The following is a 15,300-nucleotide window of genomic DNA, read 5'->3' as shown; positions in this document are numbered from 1 at the left end:
TGAGTGGAGACTGGAAAGGACATTGCATTTCATGCCTCAGTTGCCTCATAGTCAGCATACAGCAGCACAGTGTGATTGGCTTGGGCTCAGAGCTTGTCAAGGAAATTTCTCTTTTAATCCAGAAATGTAGGGCACCTGTCAGATTTACTCTGTTTTCACTTATCCCACGGTGCCTACTGTCACATCTTTGAAATATGGCTTGGGGTCCCTTTGACAGTTGTCCAAGGTGTAGGTTCCTCATGGACATGCTCAGCAAAAACCCAGGATATTATAGCACAAAACTTCAATGCCCAAATTTCTTTAACTCCCCTAATTTACATACTCATCTGCAAAATCCTCAAATATTTCCACTTTATTATACTCCCTCTCCTGCCCCCACATTCTCCTCATCTTTTACTCCTTATTGTAACAAAGGTCAGCAGGGTCAGCAGAAGGTTTGCCTATAGCCTTTGCAAGGTCTGGATCTGTAAACGTACCTGAATTATTCTTCACCCATCTAGGAGTCCTTAAACTTTTTGATATTGCATATGGACACCAAACAGCACCTTAAATTACTTTCTTTTCTATTAAGCTCCAACAGAGACAATCTTGGGGGTGGGATGTACAAGGGTTTTTTGAACTACCATGTGTTTTCCAGAATTGCAACTGTCATGCCTACAGCTCATTTCCAACGCAGGAGAGCCACATCCAGGAGATCGAACTGTGAAGTGACGAGCAGAAGCCTTGCCCACCCGGTGTGTTTCTCCCTGTAGATGAAGATCAGCACAATGAAGCTGGCTGGTGTCTCCAGGTAAGCTAAGAAAAGGTTTAGCAGGTCAATGAATAGCCATCTGTTAGAGAAACTTGGGGTGGAGATCTTTGTGGTGGAGAATGAATCATGAACTTGTGGACTACCCAGTGTTCTTGTCTAAGAAAACAAACAATTTGTTGCCAATCTGGACAAACTGATTTTTTTTGAGCAGGCCTTGTTCTAAGCCAATGATGACAACATGTCTCATCCCAGGTTGTTGTAAGAAATCCTACATTCAATTCAACTCTCTTAATAGACTGCCTACTCATCTGCTAGGAACAGAAATGATAGTAAATGTTTTGTATAACTTTGCCACCCAGTATTTCATATAGCAGTACTGGCACCGATGGCTTGCACCACACTGGTGTGTCCTAAACCCAGACCATAAAAGCAATGTGCTGCTGTTGACAATGACGCTAGCAGGATTTGAAAGGCTGGTTGTTGCTCTTCGGGCAAGCTCTTTCAGATCCCTTGGTCTCTCTGTACAACCCCATCCCCGAAAGGCCAGCTGTTGCCTCTTGGACACATCAGGCTGTACTGGGCAGTGGGGAACCCAAGGGGACCAGAGCTGTGGCCCCTGCCACCTGCCTCACCAGCACCCAGGCTGTGCCTCGAGCCACCGCAGGGCAGAGGAGAGCCGACCTCAGTAGCGTCAGGGGCCACTGGTTCTCACGCAATGATGCCATGCAGTTGTTTTGGTCCACACTGAGCAGTACCAAAGCCTGCAGACAGCACAAGCGAAAAGTATCTCCATGTTCTTCATATGTTGATTGACCGGTGTTCCTCTGGGACGGATAAAGCTGTCCTGTAGGTCTGGCCTGGACTCTCACCTCCTCTTGGCAGAGGGGAATGGAGCTATCGGTATCTGTTTAGTTTCCAATGACTTCTGAATTTACCTGTATCCTATGGAGGTGGAGCCCTTTGTGCCCCCCCTGATGTTAACTGTGGTAGGATGAAGCATTAGTTTTGCTCCTCTCTACTGCCAGGCAAAGTTTCTGTGTGTGGGCAGAAGGGAAGCAGGTGCAGGGAGTGCTCATCCTTCCTCATGCCCACGCATTGGGGTGCACGCTGCTCCCTCACCCCTGTTATAGGGAGGTGCATGAGCTGGCGTCACACGTAGCTCTCCATTTCTGTCCATGGGTCTTCCTAAGAAGAAGGATCTCTCTCTTAGCACTGATTGTAAAAATCGGGAAATGCTGGTGTTTTATAGCTTGGCAGGCATGGAAGCTGGGGCCTGACCGCTGTGCTGTGAGGGGACAGCGTGTCCTCCCTTTCACTGTTTAAAATAGGTTGATTTGAACACTATAACAGATTAAGGCACTGTGGGTGTTTAAACTTTCAGGATGATTGATCACCTCTCGGAGAGAGGCAGATGGCACTGTGATGAGTTCCAGATCCTCTCAATTGAGCATCTCCAGGGAAAGCTTTATGGACCAGGCTGGGGGCAGGGTGCTCTTAATTTAATTATTTCTTAAAAAACAATGTAGGATTTCAAATTAAATCCTCTTGGCTCATAAACAGAAGTCTAAAAATTGACTTCTTTTAAAATAAACTGCCTGAGCCAGTCTAGGACAAGGGCCAGGCAAAAGGGCCTCGGTTCACAGCCCCCTGAAGGCTTTGGGAAGGCTTGGCACGGGTCGGACTTTGTGCCATACTTTCACCTGGGTGCTGCTGTGTGGCCCCTGAAGGGAGCCCAGGTCTCCTCCCAGCCACGTGGCCTTGGATGGTGACCGCTGCCAGCTGCTGGGCTCTGCCAAAAGCATCCGCATTAGTGCCCCTGTTTGGATCACCCTGCTTACAGGCTCCTGATCCCTGGGGTAGGAACGTGCTTTCAGGCCCACTTAAATATTCCAGCAGCTGTACTGGAGCCGTTAGCCCAGTAACCCTGTAACGGGGCTGATGCTCCATGAGCTGTCATTGATCTTCATCAGTGAAAAGCAATAAGTAACTAATGAGCAGAGCTCAGCACTTTCCCAAACACATCCCAATTCTCTGCTAGCCTCAGTTGCCTGAGGAGGGGGAGAATTGATTAGAAAGGGTCATTTGCCTTCTTGCTTTCTGGCATAGGTTTTAACACTTCCAAGCAAGGATGCAGTCAGCATTCCCTTCGTCTGAAGCAGGTTCCCCCCAAGCATCCCCTGTGGCTCGGAGCAGAAGCCTGTATCTCCATGTCAGGGGCTGCATCTCCACGTTCCTGTTGGTCCCCACCGTTTGCCAGCGAGGCTGGGAAATCGCACACTGGCTTCAGTTCAGGAACCATTAACTGTGTGGGTGTTAAAGGAGCCGGTTAGTTTTTCGAAGGCAGTTTCGGGGCTTTATGGTGATGTAAAGTTCCTCCGTAAGCCAGTTGGCAGCAGCGCCTGGGTAAAAGCCCGTGCTGCGTCACTCTTCCTTGAAGTGCACTCCCAGCCTGCCCAGGCCCCGGCTCTGTGACTGTTTGGGCCGTCTGGCTTGACTTCTGCAATTAGTTAAAGGTTATTGTAGGTTTAAAATGTTGCCTGCTTTGGCAGTATCTGCAGTCCCTTAAGGCAAAGATGCCTGTTTATTGTTATAACACCGCCTAAGCACAACAGACAAAAAGTCCCTGTAGAAAAGAGTATTTCAGTGAAGTGGATTTTTTTTAAAAAAAAAAGTCTTGGCTGGCCTCTGAAACTCAGATGCCATTGGAAACTAATACTAAGTTTATGGTTTTTTTCCTCCATAAATCAATCTCAGAGCTTTTGTTATTCTGCTCTCATCCTGTGGTATCTCCCCAGCGCTGATAAAGAGCACTTAGATGCCCAAGGGGTGAGCAGAACTGCCGGGGCTGCTGGCGGGTTTCCCAGGAGCTGAGCAAGCCCGTGCTTGGGCGCCAGGCATTGCAGGAGGCCGGCGGTGCTGCCGGCCGGGACGAGGGTCAGCCCGTGCCACCGGGACGATGGTCAGCCCACGCTCCCACAGCCCCCCAGCACGTGGTGGTGCTTTACTGGTGCTGAGGGCTCCACTGCCGCCAGCACGTTGGTTCAGTCGCAGTGCTTCTGCCACCCGAGCAGGCTTGCAAACCAGCTTTGCCAGCACTGCGTCGAGCTGGGAGACATGCTGGCAAGTGTGACAAACTGACTTTCCGCTAGCTGCCAGTCGGTCTGCACTGGCATCTATCAGCTGTGTTTTGCGCTTTACCCAAGCATCACTGCTGTCAAGATGGTCTGCTTGGGCTGTCGCTGGAAAACGGAGGGAAAAAAACCTATTAATCTCACTCTCCTGCTAGTCCTGGTTCTCTTTAGCACAGCTGCAGGTGGCCGGGGCGGCACATGCGTGGCGCTGGGGGGTAGCATGGCTTTTCTCCCGCAAGGCCAGGAGCTACGCTTGTGGCTTCTTGGCACTTGCAGGAAACGGAGGAGACAGCATCGCTCCCTGTGTGCTGGGGGCTGGCCTGTCACCCAGCCTGCTCGGGGCACCCAGGGGTGCCTGCTTCTGCTGGGGGTCTGCTGGGAGCCACCACTGCATCCCAGACCTGTGGGAACAGCTGCTCTGGGGCTTGGTCCTTTCAAGGCTAAACACCCAGCCACCTGAGAGGCCATCTCCAAGGGGAGGAAATCCCATTGTGGGGTGGGCTTGCTTATGAATTAAAAGAAGCAAGTGCCTTGAAATCCATTTTGGGTTTCTCTTCAGAGGAACTGGAAGATCCAGTGTGAAAATCCCTGTATCCCTCAGTGTGAAGCAAGGGATGGCTGGGAGGCGAGGGCCTGTCTGTTTGGCTGTTTCAAGTGTTTGGATGTCTCTGTTTTTTTATCTGTAAGAGCAACACCACACATATATATATAAAATAGATGGGTTGTTTGGCCTTTTTCCCTCCAGCACCCACCTTTGAAGCTTTCCCTGCACTCTACTTGGGCCGTGCAGAGGAGGAGCCAGCCCAGCGTTACTGTGTGGCTTCATTTCACACACATTGACGTGAAGATGCTAAATGACAGGACAATTCAGCCCACCCCCCACTCACAGATGGGTGGGTGCAGGTGGCAATCCTGCTGCTCTGAGGGAGCAATCACGCTTTGCTGGGCCCCCAAGCATTTGCTCATTTCTGATTACTGTAAGCCAGGTCATCCTGGATCTTTGTAATCATACGGACTAGTTACTGAGGCCTTTTTAATTCTCCAGCTCACTGTAGAAGACATTGATGCATCATTCTGATCCTTTCCTACTATTAACCAGCAGGGTAATCACAAGAGAAATGGAAATATCCCTGTATGGATAATGCCTGACTGTACAGCCTGTGTGCTGCCTGCCCACGGTACCTATTGAAGATTTTCGAGTGATCTGGCACATGATGAACTGGAATGATTTCTGATTTCACTCCTGACCCCCTTCATCATGCATGAATAATTTAGCAAGAATAATGGGCTGGATCATCATGTCTGCTATGATGCACCAGCTAATGAAGTGGCTTATCATCTCTGCAGCTAATAGCACGTCCTGGTGCGAGCAGTGGCTTGAATGTCTTGGCTTTTACTGAGAGCGCTGAAACTTCTGAGTGGATTTATTTCACTTTTCTCCTTGCATTTGATGTGAACTTTATGCTAATGCATTTCAACTCTCTTGATGTTCCTGTCAATATTCCAACTTTCACATCTTTGCCAGTGAGGAGCAAATCAGTTAGGTTCCTCAGACTTCACAGGAGTGATGTTTTCAAAGCAACTGCTTGTAAACTCATTATTCAAGGAAGACTATTAGCAGAATATTCATGATTTAGGTTTATCTTCTCGAAGGAAAACATTCAAGCTTAAATACCTCTGTGTGCTTTATCTGCCATACTTTCCCTTTTGGGTCTCTGTAACTACTATATGAGATTCTAATATTATATAAACCTAAACTTCTTGAAGAAAGAGAGATAGGCGAATTATCTGCTTAAATTCTGAATTGTAGTGGGTTTTTTTTCCTGCTTTTTAAACAGCAACTGTGGCTATGATCTTTTCTGAGGATGAGGTTTTAATAGCAGTGTATATTATACCAATGTTTTCCTAAAAGCATGAACTGGAATTTACACTTAAATTATCATTTGATTAAAAGTGGGATTATGTGAACTCACAGTAATGATCTTTCAGCGAGGGTAATTTCTCTCTCATCTCTCTGAGGGAAAGTTGGGAGGAACCATCCTAGAATAAGCAAGGTCACAGTGTTATTGTAAACCTCCCATGGTTTCCAGAAGAACTTGAGACAATATTTATTGGAAATATAGTGCTGATACATGCCTATAAAGCTAGAGTGCATCCATTACCCTTACTTATGGCGAGCTGCAAAAATCCCTTTAGACCTCTTTTTGGTAAAGGTGAGTGAATATTGTGACTTATTTTTTTTAAGACTTTTTATGGGGGTTTAAAGATTTTTAAACCCTTCTACCAGCACTGCTGGGCAGCAGAGGGCAGGTTCCCCTGCAGCCTCCTGCTCAGCAAAGCCCACCACTCCGCTGCTTTCTCTGTGCAGTTTCAGGAAGAATCTGTATCTGTTGCCCCTCTGGGTGTGCAGTTTGCCAGCACTGTGCTGCAGCCCCCAGCCCTGGACGTGATGTTGTGGAGCCTGTCGAGCCACTTGAACCAGAAATAGCTGCTCTGCCTTCTTTGGCCTCTCTGGCTTTAGAGAAAAGTTGCTTTTCTCCAGGTCTAGCTGCCATCTTCAGAGCCTCCTCCCTGCCTGAGAAGACCCTGTAGGTAAACGCGCCTCTGGTATTTCCCCTCTCATTAATATATGGATGCCTTGCGTGCCCCAGGCTATCAAAGCAGAGCTTCACTACTTTGTGCTGGGGAATTATGGAATCTTTTGCCATTGTGCACGCTGTGCCTGAGATTCCATTGGGTATCTCTGTCCCACATGCTGTTAATTGACCATGGGACCAGTTGGCATTTTGCAGGCAGCTGGGGGGTGACTACCCTTGCAGCTTGTCGTTCACAGCTCACTGGCTTGTGCTAGGGATGTAGCTTGTTGCCAACATAGAAACTTCTCTGGAAAGAGTTTGGCAGGTTATGTCCTTTGAGAATTATGGCTGTGCCGTGGGCTTTGTAATAAATTAACTTTGATACAAATATTATTTTATTAAGTTTGATGGGAGAACTAAACAAAATGTTTTTGGGGTAGTTATGTCAGCGTTAAGCTGCTTTCCCATGTTAATACCCCATAAATAAAAACCTGACAACATATTCTTTGTTCAGAACCATACACAGACTGTTGCACAATATCCTTGCTTACTGCAGATGGGCTTTATTTTCTATGACTTGCGACTCACCATGGTTGGAGCATGAGCAGCCAGGAGCTGGGTCTGAGCAGAAAACAGCCCCACGGGAGGGGGCGAGCCCAGTGGCTGCAGTGGGGCTGGGACAGAAGCAGGGTGGCCATGGTGGCCAGGGAGGGGTGTGCTGGCTCTGCTGGTGGTCGCCGTTGTGGGTACATGGTGGGAGCCATGCCCTGAGGGACGGGGAGCAGCTCCCTGCGAAGGTGCTCCTGCACACGCCCAGCAGCTGATGGTGTGCGGTGGGAATGGCTGGCCCTGCGGTGCTTCCTATGTCAGTCACAGCTGTCGGTGTAGGCTGGGGGTCGGTGAGAACTCAGGAGGGAGGGGACACCTCTGTGCCCTCGCCAGCTGACCACCAGCCCTTTGCTGTATTGCAGTACCGGTCTGCTGGTGTGCCTCGGGTCCCCGGGGCTTGCTGGCCAGAGCTACATCCATCTCCTTGCTGCAGCGGGTGCTCATGCGGGCTGGTTGTGCCATGCCACCCCCCCGCTCTGCCCTGTGGCACACACCCTGGCACCACAGCCCCCTTCCAGCTCTGCTGAGCTGACGGCTGCTGGCTCATGGGGCTGATCCTGTAACGCTGAAGCTCAAAAGGAACAATTTGACTGCCAGCATTTAGATGCAGGAGAGACCCCTAGTCTTCGCAAGTTCTGAGCAGCAGCAGCCAACGATGGCTGCAGAGTGGGGCCCTGGGAAACAGCTAGCTGACGGGGATGTGCTGCTGGCATGAACCTCCTTGCCCTGGCGCTTTAGGGCCAGTGATTTCCAGATTTATGCTGGGGTATCCCCAGAGTTAAACCACGTGCGTGGAGCTGCTCTTGCAGGCAGGCAGCAGGTTTTGCTCACAGTAAGTCTGTCTGCGTAAAGCTCCTTAAGTCTGTTAGTCAAATTATTTCCATAGTCAGCATAAAAGCACTGAAGCCATGTAAGCACACTCGGGTGTTAGAGGCAACCCTAGGACCTTGCGCAGGCTGTGACCTCAGATGTCACTGGGGTTTTCAGCTCATTTCTTGTGCTTCAAGTAAATGCCAGAGAGTTGAGGGACATGGACAAAGTGCAGGAGGATACCCAAATGAGCTGCCATCACCTGTGCGGTGAAGCCTTACACAGGCAGCGGGACCTTGCTGTGCTTGCAGGATAGCACGGCTCTGATGAAGGGATGGGTTGCTCCCTTTGGTGGCTGCTGGGCTGCTTGCCTGGAGATTGTTAACGTCCTTCAAGCGAAAGTCGAACAAAGCTGCCCTCCCTGCTCAAAAGATCCCAGTTTGTTGCTGCTGGCAGCATGCTGCTGCTAACGGGAGCTGGTGATGCCAAGCACCGGCAGATCTCATGGCAGTGCAGATGGAAAATCCAACGGGGGGGTGAGCACGTGCTCTGTGCCTCGCTCTCCAGCTCCAAGCTGATGTGATTCAGCTGCCAGTGCCAGGCAGAAGCCAGGGAGAGCCTGTGGCTCGGAGGAGGCTGAGCCGAGTTTCCATGGGAGGGGTCCAGCAGGCTGTCCTCCAGCTCCTGGCACCGCAGAGGCTCCCCAGTTCCCACTAACCTTCCCGTGGTGTTGCTCATGTGCTACCCCAGCCCCACAGCCTGAAATGCAGTTTGTATGCTCTGCATATTTTGCTTCTTCCCACCATCCTTCAGCTAGTCCTGGAGCAAGCAGTAGCAGAAGGCTCCCAGTGTTTCTCCCGTGGGCAGCGGCCGGGAGCGATGGGATGTGTGCTTCTCCCTCAGATGTCACAGGCAGCGGTGAGACAGCCAGCTTCAGGAACTGGCTCTGTCTTTGGGGAGATACGCAGTGATGATGGCTCCGTCCAACCCTGCTCGTCCCAGCTGATATCCCTGTGCTGTGCTGCTTTCCTTCTTATCTCTGCATCCCAGATTTCTCCTCCTAGCTCCCTGTCTCTCCCGGTTTCACACCCCGTCCTGCAGTCGGGAGCCAGCTGCAGCAGTGTGACCGGGCTCCTTTCTGCAGAGGTGTAGGACGTGCTCTGCTTGAAGCGGCTTCTTGCAGAAACACTGAAGGCTGCTGAGACCACCCCTCCAGGATGTCAAAATGCTGCTCAGCATCCCGATAAACCACTGTAATGTTTTAAGTGAGCCAAAATGAGGAATTTTCCTTTTCCTTCCCATTCCTGGTACAAACATTCCCACTAAAACCTTCATGAAAAGCTCAGCCTCAGGGAAACACCTGGCTTGGGGAAAAAAAAATCTTGATGTGACTGGTTTCAGTTGCTCAGCTTTACAAGCACCTGAAAAGGAAAGGTTTGGAGGCAGAAAGTGCTAGGCAGTTGGTGGCTGCAGCTACCCACAGCACCTGGGAGTGATGGGGAAGCAGCTGCCGGCTGCACTGTGCTGCTTGCATGGCAGCAACGGCCGAGGCCAACAGCAGAGCTCCCCCCTGACCTCCTCAGGAATTAGACTGAAGTCAAATGCTATTAAGTTTCCCTTTCTAATTTTTGCTTTTCAGGGGGCACACACAAATAAGCGTTTAGCATACAGTGTGCAGAGCTTTTAGTGCCTTTTGAAAGATTTCTTTAATACCAAGCCTGACTGGAAGTAGGTCAAGTGAAAAATGAGTAAATTACACTTGTAAAAATGCATTAGGAGCTGAGGTGTGCATATATCTAGCTGTCATTTAGCAGAGGTCCTAACAAATTAGAAAATAAAGTTTTAGATAGAAAAGTTTTCCTGGCTACAGTAGGTGAAGCAGCCTCTGCTGCTGGGCTCTTTGCCTGCCCTGGTGTTGCTCTTCCACCTCACTTGGAGACCTGTGGGAGCGGTGTGTGGGGCAGCTCATGACATGGCTTTCTGTGCCAGATGTCCCTCTTTTTTGCTTTTAAGGTTGGATGATTCTATAAAAACTTGTTTCTTGGTGCACTCCTTATAAAAAGGACTAATGATGCTACCACTAGCAAAGCCCTGTTGAGGGATGAGTGCTGGCACTCTTCTGAAAATCAAAACCTGCAGCTTATGTTGAATGGAATTTAGGCATCACCAGCGTTTTGAAGGTGGAATCCTTCCAAATGTTTCCAACCTCGGTCACTAAAAAGCCAAACTCTAACTTGTGACTCTTGCTCTTTTTCTTAATGGTAGGGCGAGTGGGAAGGGGCTCATGGAAATACAGTTTCAGCAATGTAAATGTAACTCTTGTTTTATTTTCTTTTTAAAGAAAAAAACCCAAAACACATGAAAACCCACCCTGTTAAAACTATAGTCTGAGCATGCTCATCCAGAAACACCAGCAAATCTGTTTCTCAAAGGATGTTCTTTAGTCTCTAACAAACACATTAAATACCAAGTCTCCAAGAAAAAGCAAAGCAGTTTAATGTAAATATGTTGGGTGAGCTGTGATAACAAATACTTTGAAATAAGCATTTTTTTGAAATAAGTATTGTTTTCTGGTCCTCAGGCTTATAGTTCCTGGGCCAAGCACCCTCAAACTGCAGAAAACCAAGAGGTTTTTTCCTCTCCCTCTCCTCTCACCTAATTTGAACGTTGCTCTCTTTCCCTCAGTGTGGTGGTTCTCCTGCTGTCTGCCAGGCATGCCTCCTCCTCCAAACATGTGATGTATTTAAAAATAAATGTCTGTTGTGCCCTGGCACCTATGCTCATCCAGCTCTCAGATTCATTTGAAGGGTAAGAAGCACCTGATTTTCTTTAAAAGGTAGCAGGACTAGCAGTCAAGAAAATAGCTTTAAAATGCACCTCCCTTCAAACACCGTTCTGGGTGCTTGTTTTACCAACCGTACACATCCTCAGATAGCCAGGTAGGGAATTTCCTTCAGCCTGGGCTGCTGAAATCAGGTAATGAGCAAGTTTAATAAGCGCTCATCTGTACTGCAGATATACAGTAAGCACTGTTGCTGGGGTGTCCCAAGTGTGGCCAAGGGCCGTTGGAAAGGAAGACTTTTAATTGCTATCCAAGTTCATCCGATACCTTTTTCACCAGCAGTAATGGTATGTAAGCCTGGAAAGCTTCTGTTTAGTTCTTCATTGCTGCTAGAGCTTCCGTATGCTTGCAGGGTGAGAAATTTCACCCCGGTACCACAGAAGGCAATGTGAAAAACCCACACTGCTGTGTTAAGTCCTCTTGTAAAGCAGAACCATGATTTAAAATGTTAAGAGGCTTCTTCCTTGTCTGTCTTCATCTCCTCCTCCCTTTCCCCAGCTGTTTGTTCTGCAGTGAGTTTGTCACCCTCCTTCTCGCCGCATCGATTTCTAACGCAGGGCTGCAGGGTGATGCACCGCTGCAGTCGTCTTTCTGATCAAGGGGGAAGTGTTTAGCTGAGTTTTGCTCACAACAGCCTAAAAGAGAAGCATACACGAATACTGCAAAGTTGTTTACAAGCGCAGCTGGGCTCCTGGATGTAGCATCCCTATGACCCTGAAGAGCAGGAGCTGCTTGCTTTGCCGGAGCGATGGTTTGTGTGCTCTTTGGAGTCCCGAGTGCTAAATGTATGATAGTCAGCACCCGAGTGAGGAAACCCAATTACAGCTGCAGAGATTAATGTCCTGCCAGCTCATGGGATTGCTGTGCTTTGTAACCGTGACCCACATGAGGCAATGAGGCCTTGTAATGAAGCTCAGTTGCTTACCAACACCCTGCTGTCACCTGTTCTCTGACGCAAGCTGCATTTTTCAGCAGAAGCTTCTACTTTCACTGTCTTGGGACCTTGGTCTGAACTTCCAAAATACCTTCTTGTGCCTGAACCTAGGGTTTGTATTTGTTTATTTCATAGCTTTAGGGCCCCCCCCTGGTTTTGTGAGGGTGAGGGAGTACCCTGCACAGTTGTGTTGTACTGGCTGTCGAGCCTATATCTTTGATTTTCCACAAAACCATTGAAAACAAAATGACAGTAATTCTATTCCAGGTTAAATGCTGTCTTAAATGCAGGGAGGGAATTACAGGTGTAGACAGCTAGCAGTTTGATTGTATTTTAAGTGCATTTTCTCCCACTTTTAAATCTTTTATTAAATACCGTGTAGGTATTTCTATATCTCTTCTTGTTTTCATGCCAAAACATGTATTTTGAGGCATTACTGTATGCACTACTGAGACAAAGAAGAGACAGGTAAGACTGTGTTATGATGCAGAAACACTTCTGCATCCTTAATACCACCAGCAGAAGCCAAGGCCTCACGGAGGGTCCAGTTCTGAGCGAACTCGGCACATTCCTGCTGGGGCTGGAAGGGAGGCACGTTGCAATGGGGTTAAGACAGGGCTGTGTACCAAGTCACACACGTGTTGCCAGTGGGTGTTCATCCTTGCTTTAACTGGGGTTTTCAACCTTGTTAATGGAAAGTGCACTGAGTATTATGAGCGTGTAGGAAGAAATAAACCCCTGCCCAGGAGCTTTGCTGAGGCCTGAGCTGCAGGAGGTGGCTTTGGCCAATTTATGGAGAGAGGTAAATGAATGGGAATATTCTCCGACTTGCAAAGGCTTTGCCACAGGAATCCCTCACAGGTCTGCAGCTCTTTGGCAGCATACAGAGAGTCTTCATCCGTAGACATATATGTGGCAGATGGCCGTGCTTGTGCATTCAAGGCATCTTTCAAAATCACTGCAATGATTAAGACTTTAACTGATGGTTTCCATATTCCCGTGTCCTGGTGGGTCCTGCCTGTATAATGGAACAGGATTGTCCTGGGGAAGATCGAGATAATGGCGAATGAAAAAGCAGTTTTGGTGGAATACAGCAGAACACCTGTCTGGAAAGATAAGCAGTTCTGCAGCAATCAACAGGGTCAGGCTTGTGTACCAGTGACATGTCAAGTGCAGGGCTACGGTCTTCTGGTTTCATTTTGTTTTAAGCTTTTAAAATTGCGACTTTCCATCTCCTCAGCAGCTGTAGACTAGCACAGCTCCACTGATTACCATGGACCTCTGCTGATCTGAAGCGATTGCATGTCGTTTTGCTGAGGAAGACAAGGGCAAGTGCCGCAGGGGCACCAGGAGCGTGGTGATGGTCAGCGAGACCCCAGCCCTGGGCTGCAGCCCTGTCCCCCTGCCTCGCTGCCTGGCTCTGCCCCGTGCAGCTGGGGCTGGCCTGATAGTTTGCTGGGAAAGTTATTTGTTTCCCTCTGAACAGGGATCAAGGCATGGTGGTGCGGTGCTGATGGCCCTCTGGATGAGGACTGGTCTCTGTTTGCCTGTTTCTTTTTAACAGTCGACACTCAGAGCCTGTTCACAGTTTCAAAGGAGCAGAGACAGGCATGAAACCCATGGGAGCAGCTTTCTTTTGTGTGTGCCAGTTGCTTATTATTATTATACGTTTTGTCACTTGAATTATGCATAATCAGAAATCAGAGCCAAGCAAAATCAGGATATATTACCACAAACAAAATAAATGGAATATTTGTCTTTGTGTTCTTTTAGTTAACCGTTTTGCATGAGGTATTTCAACAGAGCAATTTATTCTCTTCGGTTACTCAGTATAACTCTATTGGCAAAGGCTGGGGTAATGATGGTTAATGATGGGTAAATTACTGTCCAAGCTGGTGAATCCCACATGTTTTTGTTACCTATTAAAATTTATCTGTTGAATATTCCTCCACAGGGGACAACTGGCCCTTCAGAATCAGAATCAGCCATCTTGTGTCTATTATCAGCAGAGGCTGCGCTCTACTTAAAATCTAACATTCCAAATGTCACTTCCAGATGATCCAAAGAGAAGCGCTTGCAGATGCCCGAGTTGAGGAAAACAGCAAGGGAAAGGGCATTACATGCGTCCATCTCATCAGGAAGTTTTGTCACATTGCCAAAATCTGAAAACATTTGAGTTGCCAAGCGCAGTTTCTCTCGCCCTCTAAAGCCGTTCAGTATGCCATGCAGGAAAGCAGTCTGAACAGCAGTGTCCTTGAAGGAGCTAGTACGGCTCACTTATTTTTAATTGAAAATAACGAACCAGATGTTCAGCATATACTGGGAAACTCGAAACACATGCCTACTGCTGCAGGGCCAGACCTTCACTGATGGAGTGGGACCACGTGTGGCCTGGGGCACTTTTCTCCCCTGGAGCTGCTGGGTGTCTCCCTCCCCTCCCTGCCTGTTGTCCTCGGCCCACGGTAGGGCTGGGTGTTTGTGCTCCCAGCCTTTCCCTACTGTCCCTACACCATCCCGCACAGCGTCACTGCCACCGCTGACCCTAAGCGTAGCACCAGGGTGACTCAGCTCTTCTGAGGGCAGCTCCTCCTGCCCCCCTCCTCTCCGTGCCTGACCTCACATACACTCAGATGCGCTTGGCTGTTGCATTTTATGCTTATTTGGAGTCAGAAGAAGCCTAAGTGGAAAAATAGCCGCTGTAACAAGTTACCTGACTTGTCCCTTTCTGTGTGGCTTGGCTGCCGCCCCAGCTCTCGGAGTAGTGCTCAGCAGTCCCCGAGCCTCCCAGGCTCTGGCATCTGGTCGGCTTTCAACGGGAGCAAAAGCCAGCCATTTACAGAGAGGAACGGGTGTTTGTGGGAGATGTTTGCATGTGGTAATGTGCTCAATGGCTCTCAGTCTAAGTACTGAAAAATGCAAAACACCCTGGAAAAACTGCTGGCCTTTGGTACTTAACTCTTTGGTGATCGTGTAACAAGCAGCTAATAACTGTAGTAATTTGGTCAGAAGTACAACTGGCACACCACAAAAACAAAATTCATTTGTTTCCTCTTTTACTGCTTACTTAAGAGAGAAGTTAAATCTGACTTCCCAGCTTGTTCAGAAAACCTTTGTAGACTTCTTTCCTGGTCTGCATAAGAGATATTGCTATTTACTACACTTTTTTTTTTACTCTATTTCAGGACATCCTAGAACTTCTTGATTTACCATGAGTCATTAGGAAGTTACCAATTTTTAGGTCCTAGCAAAGATTAATCAAGAGACTGTTTCACAGCACGCCGCATTAGCTTGCTCCATCACGTGCTGTACCTGAGAACCACTTGTGGTGAGATTTATGTCAGGTGATGGTATCTCCTGTTCGCAACCCAAAAGTGGTCCACAGATTTGTGTCACCAAGGAAGGGTGAGAGAAGAGCTGAGAAATGGCCATAACATCTCTATGGCTGAGGTCTGGTGGCAAGCCAGGCCGTGGCTGGGGGGAGGGGGCTGGCGGCAGCCTTCCCACCACCTGCATCGCCAGGCAGTGGCAGCGGGGGAACCTGGAGCATGGAGGTTAGGTTAGAACTAAAACATCTGTGAGAATGTCAAGGCCCAACTAGCAATATCAATTTTGGTAAATGATTTTTATGCACAAACACATGTATAATA

The 15,300-nt window shown here is 48.5% G+C and overlaps 1 long non-coding RNA gene across 1 annotated transcript in view; it reads left to right on the top strand.

Annotated features, from left to right (window-relative positions):
- LOC114010722 (uncharacterized) overlaps window positions 1–15,300 on the top strand; it is a 33,819-nt gene continuing 18,519 nt past the window's right edge. The window contains exon 1 of the long non-coding RNA XR_003552323.2: window positions 1–790. This is a non-coding gene — a long non-coding RNA (uncharacterized LOC114010722). The remainder of the gene's footprint in view (window positions 791–15,300) is intronic.

The sequence above is a fragment of the Falco peregrinus genome, chromosome 12, assembly GCF_023634155.1.
Source record: "Falco peregrinus isolate bFalPer1 chromosome 12, bFalPer1.pri, whole genome shotgun sequence".
Lineage (NCBI taxonomy): Eukaryota > Metazoa > Chordata > Aves > Falconiformes > Falconidae > Falco > Falco peregrinus.
This window is presented reverse-complemented; position numbering and strand designations above follow the sequence as displayed.